This window comes from Stegostoma tigrinum, chromosome 33 (genome assembly GCF_030684315.1).
Source record: "Stegostoma tigrinum isolate sSteTig4 chromosome 33, sSteTig4.hap1, whole genome shotgun sequence".
In the NCBI taxonomy this organism is placed as follows: Eukaryota; Metazoa; Chordata; class Chondrichthyes; order Orectolobiformes; family Stegostomatidae; genus Stegostoma; species Stegostoma tigrinum.
Genome location: NC_081386.1, coordinates 28,751,677 through 28,774,618, shown reverse-complemented (window position 1 = coordinate 28,774,618; position 22,942 = coordinate 28,751,677). Strand labels below are relative to the sequence as shown.

General features: G+C 42.2%; 1 long non-coding RNA gene across 1 annotated transcript; it reads right to left on the bottom strand.

Annotated features, from left to right (window-relative positions):
- Nucleotides 1–587: 587 nt before the first annotated feature.
- Nucleotides 588–10,771, bottom strand: LOC125467351 (uncharacterized). Its single transcript, XR_007250619.2, has 4 exons — nucleotides 10,038–10,771; nucleotides 5,842–6,059; nucleotides 3,363–3,508; nucleotides 588–1,567 (listed from the first exon to the last, which is right to left on the bottom strand). It is a non-coding gene; the product is annotated as an uncharacterized LOC125467351 (long non-coding RNA).
- Between the last annotated feature and the right edge of the window lie 12,171 nt (nucleotides 10,772–22,942).

Genomic DNA, 22,942 nt, shown 5'->3' with positions numbered 1-22,942 from the left:
CTTGAGGTGTTTGCTATAGACAGTCCACGTTTCAGAGGCATGTAGGAGTGCAGGACATACCACAGCTCTGTAAACCGTGAGCTTGGTGTCAGATCTGATGTTGTTGTTCTCAAACACCTTTTTCCTCAGGCAGCTGAAGGCTTCACCTGCACGCTGAAGGCAATGCTGGATCTCTTCGTCAATAAGTGCTTTGGCTGACAGGACATTGTCAAGGTATTGGAAGTGGTCAACATTCTCCAAGGCCTCCCAGTGGACCTTGCTGATCGGGGTATTTGCTCCACAATGCCTGGCCACGTTGATGAAGGACCTTGGTCATGCGAACGTTCAGGGTGAGAGTCACGCTTTCATATGCCTTCATAAAGGTGCTGACGATGGTCAGGAGTATATCTTCTGAGGTTGCACGTATATAAGCATCATCCAGCTAAGCCCCACACGATACAATTCATGTAGCACCTACTTTAAAATGAAGGTGTAATGGATGCTTTGCTTGTGCAACTTCAGTTCTCCTCAGAGAATTCATGCACCAACAGCAACGTTCACTCTACAAAAAACATTGGAATCCAAATCTGGATTAAGGTGGTGTGGATTCCATTATAATTATTCTTAATTGATAAGCGAAGGTTGTTGCAGCATATGATGTCAGTGTCCCAGCAACAGTCATAAAGAAGAAAAATAACCAACAACTCGATTGCACAGCGCGGCACCCAGTGCACTGGGCAGGAACATGAACAATTCAGGGACATGGGGACATATGGCCAAATCTGTGCTCAAGGGCCTTAGCTTTAAGAAGAACCTCAGAAGAGGCGATGTTTTCAAATCAGCCTGAGGGAGATTTTAACAGAGCTGAAATAATTGCACCGTTAAGTCTCATACTACATTGTTTTATAACCTTCTGATTGGAAAACATAAATTGCATAGTTTAGAAAGGAAGTTAGACATTGAGATGAAGGTATTTTCATGAGTGCATTATTCAGTTGAAAGTTGCTATAGAACTTATTCTTACAGCAGGACCTAATGCTCTAATTCCCAATTATTACTGTATTAGCTTCTCATTTTAGTGCATGCCAAGCCTCCTGATGATGTCAGCTTGGATGGTGTTCTAAACTCAGAGACTCTTTCAGAGTCTTGAAAACACAAGGAAGTTCACACTACTTAGGGTACAGGAAGAGTAAAAATGTGGAGTACAAAAGCTGATAAGTTCTCCCCATTTTGTGAAACATATAACAATCTCCTTGGGGATTAAAATGTGCCATTGGTAACCTGAGCTGCTGGGTCTTGCTGAAATAGAAGCTGTGAATTGTTTTTCTGAACCAGGTTGTTTGTTTCATGTTTCTGTGTTTGAGTCATGTGCCTCCATCTACCTTATACCCCAGAGATCCCTTGTACATAGCTTCCAGCAAGTTTACACCAACATTAACAGTGAGCAACGGCCTTTTTCATTCCTGTCATGGACCATGTGTGCTTTGGTGCGTCCTTCGATATCAGCCCTCGTTAATTCTCACTGGTCTGTGAAGCTGGAAAACAGCCTGAACTTGAAGATCCCAAAATCAGAGACAATTTCCACTTACTGCAGAAAAAGACAAAATAAGATTTCATGAAATTTCCAAAGAGAACAATTAAGTTTCTGTAATGTGAATATCAACAAAGCTATTTGTACTTGAGAGAACTGGTGATGACAATCCAGAGGAACATGTGACCACAAAATGTCATTTAGCCCCTGAGTCATGGTCACAGTGTCATAGAGCTTTACAGCATGGAAATAGGTCCTTTGACCAGCTTGAGTGTAGTGGTCATTACTGTATTTGTGGGATTGTGTTATGTAAAATTGACTGCAGTGTTTCCTACAGTGATTACACTTCAGCTGTATATAAATACTTTGGGACGTCCTGGGATCAGCAAAAGTACTCCATTATTGCCCATTTATTAATTTTTGGAGTTGACGTCCAAGAATGCCTCACTAACCTCTCACTTCCCCTACTTGTGCCACAGTTGTAGACCAATCAGTGGCAGATTAGGGCAGCCTTAGGTTAGGCAGACCCCAGTCTGAGCACTTTGGACCAATGGGCAGGCAGCAACAGAATTAGAAACAAGGCCTTCAGTTATGAAGAGAACGGGAGTAGCTTCAATTTCAGACGACCATAAAAAGGGTGGGACCACTACTCCATTACCTCAACTTTGACCCGAGGCATTTTGCAGAACTTCTTATACTGAGGAGTTTCTTCTCACAAACACTGCAGCAATTCTCTATACTCACGTTGCTTTGATTCAGCATATTTGTGGTTTGAATTGTAGCCTGGGTAACCTAAGCTCAAACAATACTAAAGTAACAGAAGAGGCTGGACTGTATTAACAAGTTACAGTGGGTGCAGCCTGTTCAGTCTTTGATGAAGCCACATAGATTTTTTCCTATAGCAAAATTGATTACACCATGAAGTATCGATTAAAACATAACAGTCAAGGTCACAGCTCCTCTTCAATGGGAAAGCTTGTGCAGTACCAGTTCAGATAAATTGAGAAGCTTCCAGGTTTGATTAGCCTGTGCTTTTTAGCAATCTGTTCCCCCTAAGACAATCAGTCCAGGGGTATCTCTCTCTCTCTCTCTCTCTCTCTCTCTCTCATAATCTGCTGTTCCTTGCCAAAGCATGTACATGGAAGGTGGAAAAAGCCCAAGATGCAGCTCACCTCTGCTGCTATAACACCATAAGACATAGGAGCAGAAGTTGGCCATTCAGCCCATCAAGTCCACTCCACCATTCAATAAGATCATGGCTGATCTGATACGAATAGCTTGTGGCCAAGCAGGTGCCCTGAAATCATTACCCATGGATCAGTTCGTCTAAAAGAGGGGGATGTAATCAGAGTTAAAATGGTTTGATAGATTGAACCTGAAATATCTTGAGAAGTGAGGAGGCAATAGCAGTAAATATTTCCATGTTTAATCATTGCAGAAATCTTGAAATTCAGCAAACCCTGCCTTTTAGCTGTGACAGTAAAAGTGATCAGTCCTTTACAACTTCAGATTCTCTTCTCCACACCCTACTTATCTTCGCTCCTCATTCCAAGCATTCTAGAGGCTTTCCCTAAAGAAAATCAACCTACTCTGGGGTAGGTGGGACTTGAACCTTTCTTTTCCGGTCAAGAGGTCACCACCTACCACAGTGGAATTTGAAACTATGTCCCCAAGAAGAATAGCCTGGTATTCTGGATACTTAACCAAAGATTTTACATTTATGCCACCACCTTCCCTTCCCATGATAGTGCTGTTCAATACTTCATTTAAATTGTCCATGGTCACTCCTTGTTAGGCAGCCCAATATAACCTTTTGTGGTACCAGAGCTGAGTTTAATCCTGTTATCATTACCTGGAGAGACATTGCATCATGATTAGGAAGAAGACACTTAACCCACTTCCAAGCTATAATGATACCAGTTCCAGCAAAATCCCAAAGGGTGTTTGTTGACCAACAAGCTTCTTCATCCTAGGCTGTGACTGGCTCAATCCTTTGCTCTATGCATAAAAATGAAAGAAGGACTTACATTTACATTAGAAGCTTTCATGACATCAGAACGTCCAAAGACACTCTACCATCAATTCAGCACTCAAAATTTAGGAAATGTGTCAGCCAACATGCATAAAGCAAGATCCCACAAGCAGCGATGAGCTATTGACTAGGTAATCTATTTTTCATTCATGTTGATTGATGGATGAATATTGACCAGGACAATAGGCATATCTCCTCGGATCTTAGTCAAATAGCATCTGTGATTCCCTTGTGTCTACTTGAGAAGGCAGGCTAGGCCTTGGTTTATTGTCTCCTTCAGAAATCAGCATGTCCAACGCCGATAATACTGTCTGGCTTACTACATGGGTGTGACACAAAGCACTTTACTAACAGTCACACTTTTTTTACAGAAATGAGACAATTTTAAAGAGGAGAGAATGAAACACACCATCGACTCAAAGCATAAAATGTGCCCTCATTCTTCGACCAACAAAAATAAAAACCCTAGCCAAAATAAAGAGAATTGATAAATTTGCTCATGTTTACTCAATAGCGATTACATTTGATGATCTTCAAGGGACACAGAATAACACAGGGTTTATAATGGAATAACATCCCTGTTCCTATGAAGCAGAATACTAACCATGCTCAGAACCACACGCTCAACAACTTGCCATCGCCCTGTGTTCTGGGCTAGGAAACACCACCACTGGGCAAGTTCCCTTCTCAGCCACTCACCAACCTGACCTGGAAAATCCTGCAATATCTATTCAAGGGGCAGTTAGGGATGGGCAATAAATGCCACTCCATTCAGCAATGCTCTGATATTTTCAAATCAAACAGTTCAAAGACATTATTACGCACCTCTGGGACAGTTGGGACTTGAGACCTGGCCTGCTAGCTTAGAGATAGGGACATTACCACCGCACCATACAAGCTCCTCAGTCAGTAATGCCTAGTTCTTGTAAGTGAACTAAAAAATCTGTCTATCGTGGTGATCGTATTGAGGTCAGCCAGGTGAACCTCACAGAGTATGGGTTCCCTGATTGGGGCTGTTAACCTGGTCCGATCAGGGAGCCCTGGCTGACAGATATAAACAGGACAGTCAGAAGTTCTGCTCACTCAGAGCTGGCTCGGAGGAAGCCAGACCAGTGTCGAGGAGTCTCCATGTGTAAATAGGGGTGACTTGGTGACAAGATACCAGCCACTGCGGAGTTCCTTCAACAACTGGCTAGCTCTTCCCAGAAACAATCCTGTATAACCTGATGGGTGGAGCTTATCTTGTGGTGTACATTAACTGTTTCAGCTACTATCCATCTGGTACAAGAGTCCTCCCCAGACCAGTGCCTGGTTAAAAAAAGCTAGTCGAATGTTACCATTCATCACGAGGGAAATTGAACACAAACATTGGAAGGTTCTGCTCAAATTATACAGGGTATTGGTAAAACTTTATTTAGAATATTGTTTAGAGCATTGGTCACCTTATTTAAAGAAAAGTGTAAATGGAACAGGTGTAGAGAATGTTTACTGGATTAATACCTGGAATGAGTGGGTCATCGACTGGTTAAGTAAGACAGTCTACCCCTCAACACCAAAACAGGTCACAGAATCTCTGAAGTGCTATGGTGCATAAGGTCCATCATGCTTCCACCTACTTATTAAATGAGCATCATTATCTCGTGCCAGTCTCCTGACTTTTCCCCACACTCTTGCATGTTACTTTTAGCCAAACAATCATCAAATGCCCACTTGAATGCTTCAACTGAATCTTGCTTTTGCCACACTTTCAGGCACTGCATGACATACCCTGACTGACAAATCTCCCTTTTATCTCTCTTCACTTTTTCATCTTTTGGAGATCATTTTCAATCTACGCCCTCTTGTTATTGCTCCTTTTACAAATGGGAACAACTTTTCCCAAGCAACGCTATCTAGCTCATTCATGATTTCGAAAATATTGATTAGATGTCCTCCCAGCCTCTTATTTAACCAGTCCTCATAATTTAAGATTCTCATCCCTGGACACATGCTTGTAAACAAGTCATCTGATCCTTTTCACATTTCTGCTTGTGGGATCTAGCTATGTACAAATTGCCTACCATGTTCCCTATGTTACAACAGCGATTACACTTTGGAATTTCATCTGTGTTTGTAAAGCACTTTGTGGTGCCTTGAGGTCATGTAAAGGACTACATAAATATTAATTTTTGTTATACTTTTCTCAATGATCAATGTATCACTAATTTTTTTTCTCTATTCACTGTAGAATACATAAGTTGCTAACAAATACTAAAAAAATGCCATAGGCCCTAAGTCATAATAAAATAGGCTGAGTTACCTTGGGATCTCAAGCCGATGAGATTTCTGGCATACCTGCCAGCCCATTTGTACTTTAAGCACAAAGTCAACGGGATGTGCAGCAGGATCAATGTCCATTATAGTTCTTCCACAGAGGTCAGAAGTCTTAAATAATACTTAACTACTACATAACAAGTTGTAGCACTGTATCCTGCACTCTGTTCTGTCGCCTTGATGCACTTGTATAATACAATTTGCCTGTAAAGCAAGAAAGAAAGACAACTCTTTTCACTGTACCTTGGTACACATGACAATAATAAATCAAATCAAAAATACTGCTGATGCAGAGATCTGCATTCATATCGCATCTTTCACAAACTTAGGACAGAATTCTTTGAAGTTTACATTGCCTAAAGATAGAACAATTAAAAAGGTATTTGGCATGTTTGCCTTCATTGCTTAGTCCTTTGAATAAAGGCATTGGGAAGTCATGTTGAGTTTGTATAGAACATTGGTGAGGCCTCTTCTGGAGCACTGTGTCCAGTTCTGGTCGCCCAGTTATAGGAAGGATATTATTAAGTTGAAGAGGGATCAGAAGAGATTTACCAGGATGTTGCTGGGCAGAGAAGGTTTGAGTTATAAGGAAGGGCTGGATAGGCTGGGACTTTTTCCACTGGAGCCTGGGAGGTTGAAAGGCAACCTGATAGAAGTTTATAAAATAATGAGAGCTATAGTCAGATTAAAGGTAGTTGTTGATTCCTTAGGATGGGGACTTCCAAGGCCACGGAGCACATTTTTAAGGTGAGAAGAGAGAGATTTAAAAAAGACATGGGCAATTTTTTAGACAGACAGTGGTTCATGCATTGAAAGAACTTTGTGAGGAAGTGGTAGATGTGGGTACAACTGCAATGTTTAAAAGACATTTGGATAAGTACATGTATAGGAAAGGGTTTGGAGGGATATGGGCCAGGAACAGGCAGGTGGGACTAGTTTAGTTTGGCATTATGTTTAGCATGGACTGGTTGGACTGAAGGGTCTGTTTTCATGCTGTATGACTCTATGACTGTGACAACTCAAATGTACATTATGATCAATGGGATACTTTTAGACAGAGGAAGGAATGTGGCAATTAATTTACACACAACAATTCTCTAACACTACAATACAATAACGACCATGATAATTGATTTTAGGGAATAAAAACTGAAAGAATTGCGGATGCTGTAAATCAGGAAGACAAACAGAAGTTGCTGGAAAAGCTCAGTAGGCCCTGCAGCATCTGTGAAAAAAAATTCAAAGTTTTCTCTAACTTTGATTTTTCTTCACAGATGCTGCCAGACCTGATGCGCTTTTCCAGCAACTTCTGGTTATTTTTTGGTCCTGAATGGATTTTAGGATGCTAGGTGAAAATTTTGCAGAGTACTGGGTGAACACCCGTGCTCACCTCCTGCAATTGACCTTGATACTTCCTTGCTGCCTGCTGGCCAACCTGCTCATGCTCACCCATGCTATTCAAAGGGACCCACCCCCTGTGATCTGCACCACCTGGTTGCCATCCACACTCTGATCCTAATTAATCCTTTAGCATTCCCATCGCAAGAGAGGGAATCTCCATGTTCTTTTGGACCACTGGGGGATGAGAGGCCCCTGGGATAAGACAGTGGACAGGCTTCCTTCCACCTTAGGAGAAGAAAAGAATAAAGTCAAACAAAATGTGCATCTTTGCTTTCCTTTAATAGCATCCAAGTTGTTTTGCTGTAAATCCTGCATGATGAAAGTTGGTGCTGAGAAACAGAATTCGAGATACGTGCCACAGCGGAGAAAATGAATTGTTTTAAATTCCTCATGCGTTTGCTGGGTCTTCTGATTGATGCTGTCATGGTAATTTCAAGTGATTGGAGTGTCAGGACTGTCAAGTTTAACAAGTAAATACAGTTTTACAAAGCAGCTTTGACCATATTTAATGCTGGAAGCCCATATCACTAACTCAACCTAGCACTTTGCTCCATCAACGATCAACAGGTGACAGTGATGTCCTTCTGTGCGTTTTAAATGTTGTGGGTAATCTACTCCACCATTAAAAACTGGCACAGAAGTGGTTAGCAGCTGACGTGCCAATTGTTATTATTAAATCTGAGGATATCAAAACAGGGCCCATTCCCTGGGTCCACTCCTGATGGTTCCACAACTGCAGGTGGGCATTCTTTACCTATGCCTAGCTTAGATACCAGTTCAGAAGTTGCTTTTTTAAAATCATGATGTGATCAGCATCCATTTATTAGGATTTATAGTGTCATAGCGATGTGCATCACGGAAACAGACCCTTCAGCTCAACTCGTCCATGCTGACCAGGTATCCTAAATTAATCCAGTCCCATTTGCCAGCATTTAGCCGTCTCCCTCTAAATCCTTCCTATTCATGTACCATCCAGATGCCTTTTAAATGTTGTAATTGTACCAGTCTCCACCACATCCTCTGGTAGCTCGTTCCATATACGCACCACTCTGTGAAAAAGTTGCCCCTTCATTTCCTTTTAAATCTTTTCCCTATCACCTTAAACCTATGCCCTCGAGTTTTAGACACCCTTACAATGACAAAAATACCTTGACTATTCACTCTATCTATGCCCTTGTGATTTTTATAAACTTCTATAAGGTCACCCCTCATCCTCCAACACTCCAGGGAAAAAAGTCCCAGCATACTCAGCCTTTCCCTGTGGCTCAAACCCTCCAACCCTGGTAACATTCTCGTAAATCTTTTCTGAACCCTTTCAAGTTTGACAACAACTTTTCTATAGCAGGATGACCAGAATTGCACACAATATTCCACAAGTGGCCTAACCAATGTCCTCTACAGCTGCAACATGATCTCCCAACTCCTACACTCAATGCACTGACCAATAAAGGTGCGCAAACCAAACATCATCTTCACTATCCTATGTACCTGCGACTCCACTTTCAAGGAGCTATGAACCTGCATTCCGAGCTCTCTTGTGCAGCAACACGCTTGAGGACCTGACCATTAAGTGTATTAATCTTGCTCTGATTTGCCTTTCCAAAATGCAGCACCTCACATTTACCTAAATTAAACTCCATCTGTCAGTCCTCGCTCCATCAGCCCATCTGATCAAGGCCCCATTGTACTCTGAGCTAATCTTCCCCATGTCCACTACACCACCAATTTTGGTGTCACCTGCAAACTTACTAACTGTCCCTCCTATATTTAGGAGAACCCCAGGAAAGGAGGAAAGGTGATTCAAGGGGTAAACAAGGAAATATGCTGCAATTAACTGAAGCAAAATCCAACTTTATTTTGAAAAGAAATGATCTCATTTCCCTCTTGCCTCAACAAATCTTCAATCAAGGGTTGATCCCATAATGGGTGCATGTTGGGAAGCTTGATAGACTAATGAGGTCAATATATGAGCTGCTTAATTTTCCTCACCTGCTCCTTGAGGTTCAATTGCTAGCGTGTGTTTAACAACATGCATATTTCACATTGTTGGCTGCTTTCCTGGGTTGAAGTCATGTTACCACAATTACACTTTAAAAATACTTCAATGCAACTTTCTGGGATCCTGAGAAGTACATGTCAAAAGTGAGCTCCTTCTTACTCACTAACTCCATTGTATTCTGATGGCGTCAAGAGCCCACCTTCTCCTTCTGACCCACTGTTAGAGCTAAAAGTGCAGATATCCTAAATTAATCCAGTCCCATTTGCCAGCATTTAGCTGTCTCCCTCTAAATCCTTCCTATTCATTTACCATCCAGTTGGCTTTGAGACAGACCGTCAGTAAACCTCAAGCATAAATTTGGGCAAGACATAAACAATGGAAGTCCCTATCTGGCAAATTGCCTCTTGGCCCACTCACCCTGTCTTCTCCCCCTAACCAACACTTAACAAACAGCGCTATCTCTAATGGCAGACCCAACATTGAAAGTGGGAGTAATTTGGAGCACAGGAACAGGAGGCCATTCAGCCCCTCTGCCATTCCATTAGATCATGCGAAACTTGCATCTTATCTGATGTCCCCCATTCCATGATTTCTTAATAACTTTCACCTTACAAATATCTATCAACCTCAGCTCTGTGTTTTTCAATTGACCCCTAGCCCCTCACTTCACCTAGCCTCAACAGTTTTATGGGGCAGAAAGTTCTAGATTTCTATTACCCTTTTCGCAAAGAACTTCTTCCTGACATCACCCTCCAAGGACGGAACTTAGATTCTGACATTACCTTGTTTTGTTGTGGAATGTGAGACAAGCTTTTTGATTGCCAGGAGAGGATTCTGGTGAAGGTGTCACTTGATTGATCACAACGGCCATGAGTCTGTCCAATGCTTGATGGGGAAAGGCAACTTGACAGCTGTATCAAAAGCTGCTCCTCTCACTGGGAATGATAAGTTACTAAAAAAAGAGGAGGAGGAGAGAGCACCAGCAGAAAAGAAACAGATCACAAATGTAAAAAATGGTACTGGGAGCCAGGTGCGACCTGTGGAAAGAACCATGATGCTCAAAGCTCTCATTAATTCATAAATCTTTTTATTCTAATTTTTATACCCGGTGGAGAGAACTCTTTCTGGAAAGTCATTATGCTACAGCACCTATTCTGCCATCATTAAAGCACCAGAAGAGACAAGTGAAATCTTTCCAACATTATTTCTGGCCAACAAAAATATGATTAGTAGCTGCAGTCTTAGCTCAGCTCAGCTCATTATCTCAGTGTTTGATCCCTCAGAGCTGACAGATAACTAGTCTTGCCAGGACGATTCTGCTTCTGGGCAGGTTCACCACGGATTTCTAAAATGTAAACTAACCTGTATTTCTACTTTTTAATTTCATTCCCAGTTCATTAGTCTAGTCACTAACCTTGTTCTTATTTTTTTCTTCCCTCATTGCCTCATCAACTAAGTCCCTGCACTTTCTCATTCCTTGCCTTTCTGGCCTCCTCTCTACCTCTATTCAATTTACTTTTTTCCCATCTGCACACCCCCCCCCCCCCCCCCCCCGCCTCTCTCTCTCTCATATGCTTATTCCCTATCTCTCGGTTAACATCCTGGAGGGGATTATATTGATCAGAAACTGAACTGGACCAGACACAAAAATACTGAGACTACGAAAGCAGGTCAGAAGTTAGGAATTCTACAGCCAGTAACTCACCTCCTAATCTAATGGTGACCTTTGTCAGTTATTGTAAAAACCCATTTGGTTCACCCATATCCTTTGGAAAGGAAAATCTACCATTCTTACCTGGTCTGGCCTACATGTGACTCCAGACCCACAGCAATATATTTGGCTCTTAAAAGTCCTCTGAAATGGAAAATCAAGCTGTTCAATTCAAGGGCAATTAGGGATGGGCAATAAATGCAGGTGCAGACATTAGCAGCCACATGAGTGAATTTTTAAAAAAATCTTAAGAACTTGTGGATCTTCAAGTTTGATTTCTATACTTCCCTAAGTCAGGGATCCTGAGGCAAAGTACACTTTCTCCTTCTTGCTGTGGATGTGATCGGCAATATATAATTTTGCAGAGTTTAGGAGCATTGCCCTGAATACTCTATAAGCCCTTTATAAACATTTGTTCAGGGTCTGAGGCATTTAATTATCCATCAAATAATATTCACCAAAGATCCCTGGATAACACCTTTCAAACCCATGACCACGTCCATCTAGAAGGACAAGGGCAGCAGGTATACAGGAACACCACACCTCCAAGTTCCTCTCCAAGCCACTCACCATCCTGACGTGGAAATATATCACCATTCCTTCACTGTCACTGGGTCAAGGTCCTGGAATTCCCTCCCAGTGGCATTGTGGGTCAACCCACAGCAGGAGGACTGCAGTGGATCAAGATGGCAGCTAATCACCTCCTTCTCAATGGCAACTAGGGACAGGTAATAACTACTGGCCCAGCCAGCGACACACACGTGTCACCCTCTCTGGCCGTACCATCTAAATGTATCTGATGTGATTCCCAGTTTGGTTTTTAACCTCCACTCCTCCGCCAAGATTACATTCAGATTTGTGGGATTTGCTGCCTCATATTGAAGTTTGGCTGCCGCAGCTATAAACGTGTTTTCCTTTATCCTACGGTCGTGCTTTACAGATTGACTGCATTGTTTCAGTGGGGAAAGAAACAGAAAATTGATTCGAACCAGGATCAAGTGGATCTCATTGACTGTGAGATCCTTAATTGGGGTTGATAACTGGGACCAATCAGGGAGCCCTGGCTGACAGATACAAATAGAGAATCTTTCCATTCTAGGGACTGGCTCGGGGTCAGAGCCCATGGGCTGTGCACATGTAAATAAAGGGTGACTCGGTGATGAGATACTGGCATCCATGCAGTTATTCCAGACACCATTTGGCCCATTATGTTTGCACCATCCCTCAGCATTTCAAAGCGGTACCAAATTCCTGCCTTTTCCCCATAACCCCCTGCACGTGGTTCCTACTTAAATAATCATCCCATGCCCTTTTGAATGCCTCAGTTGGACTTGCATCTACCCCTACCAGGCAGTACGTTCTAGATCCAGACCATTTACTACATCGAAATGTGCTTTTTTTTGTCAACCTCGCATTGTTGTTTTTGAGAAATAATAACTCAAAACAGTGGCATCTTGCCCTTAGGAATAGCAAGAACTGCCAAGGCTAGAGTCAGAGATAACGCAGTGTGGAGCTGGAGGAACACAGCGGGCCAGGCAGCATCAGAGGAGCAGGAAAGTTGATGATTCGAGACGGGTGCCAAAACATCAACTTTCCTGCTTGTTCTGTCCTTGACTCTTTTATGAAAGAGAACAGTTTCTCCCTATCTAATCTTCCCAGAAACCTCATGATTTTGAAAAAGACTCTCCCCAGTCTTCCCCTTTCCAATAAATAGTTCCAAGCTTTCCAGTCCATCCTTGTAACAGAAGTTTGCCAGCCCTGGATCAATTCTTGTAAAAACCATAAGAACAGCGGATGCTGGAAATCTGAAACAAAAAACAGAAGATGCTCAAAGCGCTCAGCAGTTCTGGCAGTATCTGTAGAGAGAAATCTGAGTTAACGTTTCAGGTCCGGTGACCAGTCTTCAAAACATACCATTCATGTAAACCTCTTCTACACGCTCGTTAACGTGTTCACATTCTTGCTGAAGTATGGTGCCCAGAACTCTCTGCAACACTCTATTGAGAGGTTTAGTGTCCTACATAGATTCAACACAATTGCCCTGCTTTTGTACTCTTTGCCTCCTATGCATACCTTATTAATAGCTCTCTCTACCTGTCCTGCCACCATTAATGATTTCTGTACGTTTATACCCAGGTGTCTGTGCTCCTACACACCCTTTAGAACAGTACCCTATATTTTACACTGTCTCCCATGTTGCCTGTAACAATGTGTATCACCTCACACTTCTTCACATTGAACTTGATCTGCCACACGATATAAGAGCAGAAATGGGCCATTTGGCCCATCAAGTTTACTCTGCTATTAGATCAACATTTCTCAACCCCATCCTCTGGCTTGTACCCCATAACCCTTGATTCCCTGTCTAACCAAGAACGTATCCACATCATAGAATGCATTACCTCACATTTGGCAGGATGAAAGTCCACCTGCCATTGCTCTGCTCAATTTACTTCCCAATCAATATCAGATTGTAAACTGAGACAATCCTCTCCTTTACTTTCATTCCATAAAAGCTTCTCTAAGCTGTAGACCATTTGATCAAATATCTTTGGTTTTATTCTTTATGGTATGTAGGCATCACTGGAAAAGCCAGGATTTGTTGGCCATCTATCAGAGACCCTTCGGCGCATCATGTCCTTGAGAAGGTGATGGTAAGCTACATCTTAGAACTGAGGATCTAAACCTTGTGATATATTTTATCATATTTACTTTGTAATGTACTAGAAGCATCTGGGGCTGTCTTATTGTGTTAGGGGCACTATAAGGATATAACAAATGTACACCATTCAGACTCACAAGGCTGCTGCACCATCCAATAAGATCATTGCTAATCTGCATGTGATCTCAAATCCATATTCTTGCCTATGCCTGACGTTGTTTAATTCTTTCATTCACCAAGAAACTGTCAAACGCTGGCTTAAAAATATTCAACACCCCTGCCTCCACAGCTCTCTGGGGAAGAGGAATCCAGAAACTCTCAACCCTCTTGAGAGAAAACATTCTCTTTATCTTCATTTTAAATGGGAGGACCTTATCCCGAAGTTCCGTCCCCCAGATCTAGTTTCTCCCATGGGGGAAAACACACTTTCTGCCCAGTCAGGCATCTTCAAGATCGCTCAGGAATCAAACTGTTGTTGTTCTCGATGCTGCCTTTTCACTTGTTTTGATGAGCGGTAGTTTTATAGGAAGACAAACATGTTCGTCTCCTTTCACATTGCTGTCACTTCATACTTAATGAGCAGTTTATAGTCTTGCTGTTCATAAATGTACAGAGTTCAATCCAGTTCTGTATCAAAGTCAATCAGTTCAATATCAGTATTTTCAGGATCAAGATGTTTGCAGAAGTAGTATGCAGGTTTTGGTTTGCTGCAAGGAATTTACAGTACAGTAAAACTCAGTGCAGATCTAACAGCTCAATTACATTGCAGTTAAAAATCCAAGTATAATAGCTGTTTTATGACAGCAGCAGCAATACAATAAAAAGCATACATGAAAAACGTTTGCCTTTAAAACACGTTACAATGTTAGCAAGATGATTGCAATTCTTCATAACTCAATAAGAAATACAGTTTCTAATCACTGCCTCATGATTTATCATTTTCGTTTTAATCGTGCCAGTGTTGTAGACTGTGGGATATAGGAGGATGATGGCACATGATAGTGCCCTCATCCTGAGCACAGGAACCTCTTACAGCACCAGGCCCAGGCCTACACCATATGTTTCAATACATTGAGCCATCACCGCCTCTCAATTATGGGTGGAGAATAAATGCTGGCATTGCCTGTTATGTTCACATCCTGAGAATGGCATCTTGGATTCTGGAGTAGTAGTTTTCTACGAATTGGTAAGGAATGGAATAGTTGGAATCTCCTATTGAAAACTCTTCATTGTCTGAAAAAAAACCTTTTGGTCAACATTAGGTCATGGAAACACTAACTGAAAAGATTTTCTTTAATTCTAGATATTTCTCGAACAACCTGTTCAGAGATGTTATGACACACTTTTGGAGCAGGTGGGACTTGAACAAAGACCTCCGATACTAAGTGTTTTAAACAAGCAGATCACCATGGAATGAATTCCTGCCTCGTAATCTTCTGGACCGGTTCTGACTGCCCAGAGGGAGAAACCGGTAAAACACGTGAGTGACGCACACTGGGCCCACTTGTTTTGTATATGTCAGGAAAGTGCTTCAGTACACCCTTGAGTACTTTTCTTGAGAGTTTTGTTATAACTTACTCATTTCCAAGTCTTACGATTTAGTTTACAGGATTTTCTGTCTGTGTAATTGAGAGGTGGACAAATACTGAGGAAGAATTTTCCAGCGTTTTTTCCCCCCAGTTTGTCCTAGGCTTTATCCTGGGAGTTGGAGTGGAAAGGGGGCAATGGGTTGTGTGTTTGCAAGGTAATTACATTTGCGAAGGGAAGAAAGTTTCACAGGCATTTGTTGTGGAAAACATTTAGTCATGCTGTTCTGGCCATCATTAATCTGGGTTTCCCAGCCTGTCCCTTTTTTAGAGATTTGTATGTTTTGTAATTATTGCTGCCAGGAGAAGATAAGAAAAAAGGTCATTCAATCATACAGTGTTTGATCTACTGAACCCAAAGCACAGAAGAGGGAATTAGGCAGAAAACTTGGGTAGAGGATCAGAAAAAAACAGAACCTGGTTACTAATGCATCAATGAGGTAGCTACAGAAATTGAGAGGAAGTTACTGTGCTCTTCATTCCTTATTTTCTTCACTTTCACCACTCCAGTAAGCACAGAAATCCAAGTAATTACCTCCAAATGTGTGAAAATTTCTCCCAGCCCTTTCCCTAAACTTTAAAACTGTCCTCATTGTTGTCCTTTGAGCTAATTGCAAACACATTTTCTTTGTCTGTTTTATTTAATACTGTAAGACCTTAAGAAATAGGAACAAGTGTAGGACTTTAACTACACGCTCCAACCCTCCCTCTTGAGCCTGCTCTGCCATTCATTTGATCATGGTCGAACTAAAACTCCTACCATTCACTTTGCTGTTTTCTCCCCATAACACTTGACTGCCCGATTGACCAAGAATCTTTCTATCTCAGCCTTAAATATGCACAAGGACTCTGCACCAAAGCTGTTTGCAGCAAAGAATTCCAAAGATTCTCAACCCTCAGAGAAGAAATTCCTCCCCATCTCTGTCTTAAATTGGTGTCCCTTCATTCTGAGACTACGTCCTCTGGTTTTTGACTCTCCCTTGTATGGAAGCACTTTCTCAGCATTGACCCTGCCAAGCCCTTTAAGAATCCTATATGTTTCAATGGGATCAGAACCATTCTTACTCTATACATCTCTCCCAACTCTCCACTCAATCTCTTGTATTACAAGGAGAAAAGCCTTAACTTTTCCAGTCTAACCTTTACTTAAAATGCTCTGCACCTGGAACCATTCTAGTAAATCCCTTCTGCGATCTCTCGAGGACCCTCACATTCTTCCTAAAGTCTGATGACCAGAACAAAATGCATTATTGTACTCTAACTCACTGGCCAAATCGTCAGTGGAATTTGGGATTGGGTAGGAGGGAGAACTTTGTCACATAATTTTTAAAATTAAGTTTCCATAAGCCACAGTTAATGTATAGAACCAAAATTTGCAGTCACTAAACCCAATGTCCTTCATTGCTGCACAATGTGAAGTGCAATAGATTCATTGCATGAAATATTTCAAAGCCATAATCATAAACACTAATGTCCTATCAAGTTGATTGCTTTTAATTGATTCATTGCTTTATATTGGAAGTTTAATTGAAATCCTGTAAGTAGGACATAAACTGGAAGAAGCCACAAAATTAATTAATCTACAATAGTCTTGATCATTCATGTCAATAATTGCTCATCTCCTGCACCGTCTTTAAGGAATTGTTGCTCGGCCGTTAAGTTATGCAAAACTGACAGAAATTGCAGCTTCCTCACAGACCCCAGCACGTTATTTAGTGCTACCAAGGCCCATTAAGATAAAGTGGTATTTTAATGAAAGATTTTAAAGCCAATAAAAATTATTAAATGCGTGATGTGGCACCTTTAATATTCCATTGGACTCTCCCCTGGTGGCTGAATTGGCAAAAAGTACTGCTCACTGCTAACTGTGGACCTCAGTCAGGAAAGAGCTAGGTTTGATTTCCTATGGCACTGTGTTGAGTTTTCTGAAGCTCATCCAGTGTTTCACATATTGTGTTGTAATGGTTGCCACAAGTTAAAGTGAAAGCACTTACAGCAGAGGTAGATGTGACATAGATAGGGCTCTCCTACATCTCCGTTATGTACAAACGCATTTCTCCAAACAATCCTCATTTCATTTTTAAAAATTGCATGGTATTTGATTTGTATTTCCAAGTTATACAAAGAACAAAGAAAAGTTATCATTCACGAACGAAACTGTGGTAATTCTAGTCTGTCTCATTTTCATCAGTCTCTGCACATACATTACATCCATTATCTCTGCAGAGTTCAAGTCTTTTAATGACATGCATGTAAGTCATTGTTGGTTCATACAGTTTCTGCTTGTTCCTATCATAATGATGCTTTTCTGGAAAGTATCCATGGTGAGAGCTTGATCAGGTCCAGATATTTGTCTTTCAGATTTAATTTCTCTGCTGAATTGATGACTTGCAGAGCATGTTTAGCTAGTTAACAAGGTCTAGAGCCGGATGAACACAACAAGCCAAACAGCATCAGAGGAGCAGGAAAGCTGACGTTTGGGCCAACGCCCTTCTTCAGAAAAAGGAGGGAGTAAGCCTGAAGTGTCAGCTCTCCTGCTCCTCTGATGCTGTTTGGCCTGCTGTGTTCATCTAGCTCTACACCTTGATAGCTCAGGTTCTCCAGCATCTGCAGTTCCTACTATGTCTAGCTAATTGTTAGCATTGTTGCTAGTTTTTTGATTTGAATAAAAGTTACCTCTTGTTGTGTGCTCCAAAGACACTGTACATCCACAGCAGTGAGATCATGTAGATGTTCAGACTGTAATGACAAATTTTAGGCAAGAATTTTTCTCAATACTTCATGAACCCAATGAATCACTGCACTGCTTCCACACCTGTTGCTTGCTGCATCTTTGCTACAGCTCTCACCTTGAGATGATTTGTAGCTCAGGTTGAGGTTCTGGATGTGAGTTTGCTCGCTGAGCTGGAAGGTTAGTTTTCAGACGTTTCGTCACCATTCTAGGTAACATCATCAGTGAGCCTCCGACGAAGCGCTGGTGTTATGTCCCGCTTTCTATTTATCTGGTTAGGTTGCCTTGGGTTGGTGATGTCATTTCCTGTTCTTTTTCTCAGGGGATGGTAGATTGGCTCCAAATCAATGTGTTTGTTGATGGAGTTCTGGTTGGAATGCTAACCAGATAGGAAACCTAACCAGATAAATAGAAAGCGGGACATAACACCAGCGCTTCACCGGAGGCTCACTGATGATGTTACCTAGAATGGTGACGAAACGTCTGAAAACTAACCTTCCAGCTCAGCGAGCAAACTCATATCCAGAGCTCTCACCTTGTCAAGATCCGAGTAAAGCCAGTTTTATATGACCTAGAGATTTAACTTCGAGCATCTTGAATTGTATTTTCTTCTTGTTCCATTCTTTTCTCTTTTATTGATTTTTTTTATTCACCCACTAAGATGTGGGTGTTGCTGGCTGCGCCAGCATTTATTGTCCGTCTCTGGTTGCCCTTGTCACACTTTTGTTTTCTGATGACAGCCTCTTCAGATTTCACTTGCTTGTTTTCAGCTGGCAGTTCCTCTAAGACAACATCTCATTCTTCTTATTTTCCCTGATCTTCCTTCCCAGTTATTAAGCCCACATATGCTGTTGGGGGTGTTGGTTCCTCTATCTCATCATTCAGGCTAGACGTAGGGGTATCAGCAATTCTCCATGGAAGGTATTGAGTTGGTTTCACATTTTGAGTCATAGATAGAGCCATAGAGCTGTACAGCACAGAAACAGGCCCTTCCATCCAACTTTCCCATACTAACCAGATATCCTACATTAATCTAGTCGCATTTGCCAGCGTTGGCTCATATCCCTCTAAACCCTTCTTATTCATAAACCCATCCAGATGCCTTTTAACTGCTGTAATTGTAGCAATCTCAACATTCATATTTACAAACTTAGTGCAAGACATAAAGATGCCTCTTTGTAGTGTGTCATGAAACAAAAGAAGCAACAATAATGGAAAAAGTTTGGACCAGGATGAAGTTTTGAAATGAGTGGCCCTGATTAATTCAACTTCCTGCAAGCAATAGTAAATTCATCGCATTTCCTAACCTCTGAGGTAAGATTAGCTAACCTAACTTCCTGCCTTAAACCTATCTCTTATTTTGAAGAGGGGAGACACATACTTAACCCACAAGTTGTCTGGTTCCATTTTCCTATCCCAGGTTTTGGACATTCAGATCCCCTGCTACTTTGGCCTGAGGTTCCCTTAGGAATCTTGGATATAAGCAATTAGATCCTCATGAGTTGGTGAAAATGGGAACTGCAGATGCTGGAGAATCCAAGATAATAAAATGTGAGGCTAGATGAACACAGCAGGCCCAGCAGCAAGATCCTCATGAGTTGTCTTCTTTGGATAACCAAATGGCACGCTGGCACAATGGTTAGCATTGCTACCTCACAGCACCAGGGATCTGAGTTCAATTCTTGGGTGACTGTCTGCATGGAGTTTGTACATTCTCCCCATATCTTTGTGGGTTTCCTCCAGGTGCTCTAGTTTCCTCCCACAGTCTAAAGATGTGTAGGTTAGATGGAGGCCATGCTAACTTGCCCAGCATCCAGCGATGTGCAGGCTGTTTGGGTAAGCCATAGGAAATGTAGGATTATAGGTTGAGGTAAGATGCCTTTTGGGGGGGGTTGGTGCAGACTTGATGGGCTGAATGGCCTCTTTCTGGACTGTAGGGATTCTATGATTCTAATTGTGTCATTCAACTTTGAATAATAATCTCCAGCAACATTCTAAATGTGCTTATAGATTGCAATTTGCCATTACCAACTTTGCATTGAAGAATCATAGAATCCCTACGTTGTGGAAGCAAGCCATTTGGCCCATGGAGTCCACACTGACCCTCCAAAGAGCATCCCACTCAGACCCAACTTATCCCTGTAAGCCTGTATTTCTCATGGTTGACCCATGTAGTCCATACATCCCTGGACACTCTGCGCAGTTTAGCATGGCCAACCACCTAGCCTGCACAACTTTGGACTGTGGGAGGAAACCTGAGCACCCAGAGGAAACCCACGCAGACACGGGAAGAATGTACAAACTCCACACAGTCACCCGAGGCTAGAACTGAGCGTAGGTCCTTGGTGCTGTGAGGCTGCAGCGCTAACCACTGTGCCATCGTGCTGCCCTTGGGCAGGAAAGAACTGAATTATTACATCTGCAAACCCACCCCACCCCACCACAACGAGCTTTCCTTCTTTGCCCCTAATTGTCCAATCCAGTACCTCACCCATCATCTCAATAACAAGAAACATGGTGAATAATAGTGAGGCAAAGGATGTCAGGGTGAGTCCAGGCTTGGATGAAAGCAGAATTCACATTCTCGACAGTCCACAAAAAGCTTTTTACTGCCTTGTTAACATTCCCTTTGCACTTTTTCAGTCAGGTTGCCTCTCCCCTTAATTATGCAATCCCCACCAATACCATTAGCTAGTTCTCAAGTACAGCAGGATAGACTGGCATTCTTTCATCATACACATTCCATGCATCTAGATCCTGACTCTTGATCCTACCAGGAATTTTTTGTTTCAAATGCAATTTCACCTGTAATTGACAAATGAGAATCAATTCTCACCCACCAACCATCTGTAATGGATTCTGACTTAAGGTAACAAAGTGCGGAGCTGGATGAACACAGCAGGCCAAGCAGTGTCACAGGAGCACAAAAGCTGACGTTTCATCCCTGGACCCTTCATCAAAAAAGGCCCTTTAAGGTTCCAGGCCCGAAACATCAGCTTTTGTGCTCCTGAGATGCTGCTTGGCCTGCCGTGTTCATCCAGCTCCATAAATTGTTATCTTGGATTCTCCAGCATCTGCAGTTCCCATTATCTCTTATCATAAGAGAGACAAAAAACAGGAGGCTATATCAACGATGAGATGAAGAAATAAGGAAAGAGGCAGTTATATCAAAAGAAAGATTTTTGACTAGCAAATAAACAGGAACTGATTTGCATTTTAGTTACAAGAGTTTGTCCAAGACAACAGCAGAGTTAGACATTCCAGCCAGAGCTCCTCTGCTACAACCATTCTTTTCTTCTTCTTTTTTTCTCTTTTCTTGAGGGTTTTGTTATAACTTACTCAAAATTATGGAGGGTAATGGAGGAGGTGAGTCCCAGACCAGAGGCCAGCGTGGGAGATGAGTCCTGGGCTGGAGGCCATGGCCAGGAGGTGAGCTGGAGGTTGCCGTGAGGTGAAACCTGAGCTGGATGCCGTTGCTGGGAGTTAAGCCCTGGGATGGAGGGCGTTGCCAGGGGTTCAGTCCTGGGATGGAGGCCATTGCCGGGAGGGGTACCCCTGGGATGGAGGCCATTGCCGGGAGGTGTGTCCTGGGATGAAGGCCATTGCCGGGAGGTGTGTCCTGGGATGAAGGCCATTGCCGGGAGGTGTGTCCTGGGATGGAGGCCATTGCCGGGAGGTGTGCCCTGGGATGGAGGCCGTTGCAGGGAAGCAACACCCTCACGGACTGTAGGCCTGAAGTTTTGAAGACCAGTGTGGTCTGTAGACTTGGCATGGTGCAGGCTGGAGGCTAGAGGCTAGAGGCTAGATGCTGGTACTAACTGGGGAGAAAGGACTATAATTTGATTAGTTTTTTACCTTTTTATTCTTATGCTGGAATTTTAATTATAATTCTTTCAATTGTACCAAATAATTAAGCATCTGCACCAATGGCACCACAAGTAGCAACATTGCAAACGTTTCATGTACTCATTTGAGTGCATGTGACAATTAAGCTAATTCAATTCAATTAGTTCAATTCAGATGTGTGTATGTTGAACCATCTTTTTCTAAATTATTTCAAATGTGTTAAAGCCTTGTATCTAAGGAATTCCTGTGCATATGGTACATAATTATCAAACAGTATTGATAATACTTTGCTGATTATTGCTAATCCTGGTCCTAAATTAATATTACATTGTGTCAATACAAGTAGAAACATAATTTAATATTTGACCCGGCCAATACTCCATGACAGGCTGGCAGGTAGGAGGGAAGTGCGTGGAGGTGAAACCAAATGGCACGATGGGGGCATTGTTAATCTACCACCTTCATATGGAACTGTAGCTGTGGCTGGTAGAATTTCCTGCCCACACTTGGGCAAACTCATCCAATTAATGACCACTAACAACCAAGGATTAAGCTGGAGTAGGCCATTCAGCCCTTCAAACCAGCTCCTACTATTTAATAAGATCATAACTGATTTGATTCTGACTTCAAAACCACATTTTTTATTCACTCACACTGACTGGGTGTCACAGGTTAAGCCAGCATTGGTTGTCCGTCCCTAATGGCCCTGGAGAAGGTGGAAGTGACTGCCTTTCTGTAAAGCTGCTGTCCCATGTACTCTAGGTAGACCCACAAAGCCCTAAAGGAGGAGGTTCTTGCTGTCTGTGATAACCTTTAACCCTCTTTGTGTTCAAAGAACGACTATAAAACCAGATCTGATGAAGGATTAATGGATAGAAGACATTAACTCTGCATTCTCTGCTGGATTTGCTGAGTTTCTCCAGCAATTTCTGTGTTTGTTTTATCCTGTTGCCAGAGGTTGTGCGCATGCCACAAGTTGAGACTGTGGATTAAGGTGGAGATGTTTCTTTTCAAAGATCCCAAGCCAAGATGAAATCCCCACCTGTGTTTATTGTTATCCTTACATTTTTCAAGTCTCACCACCCCGCCACACCCATAAACTGACCTCTTCATGACCATCGTTCTTGACCATGGCACTGATCCTCCCTACT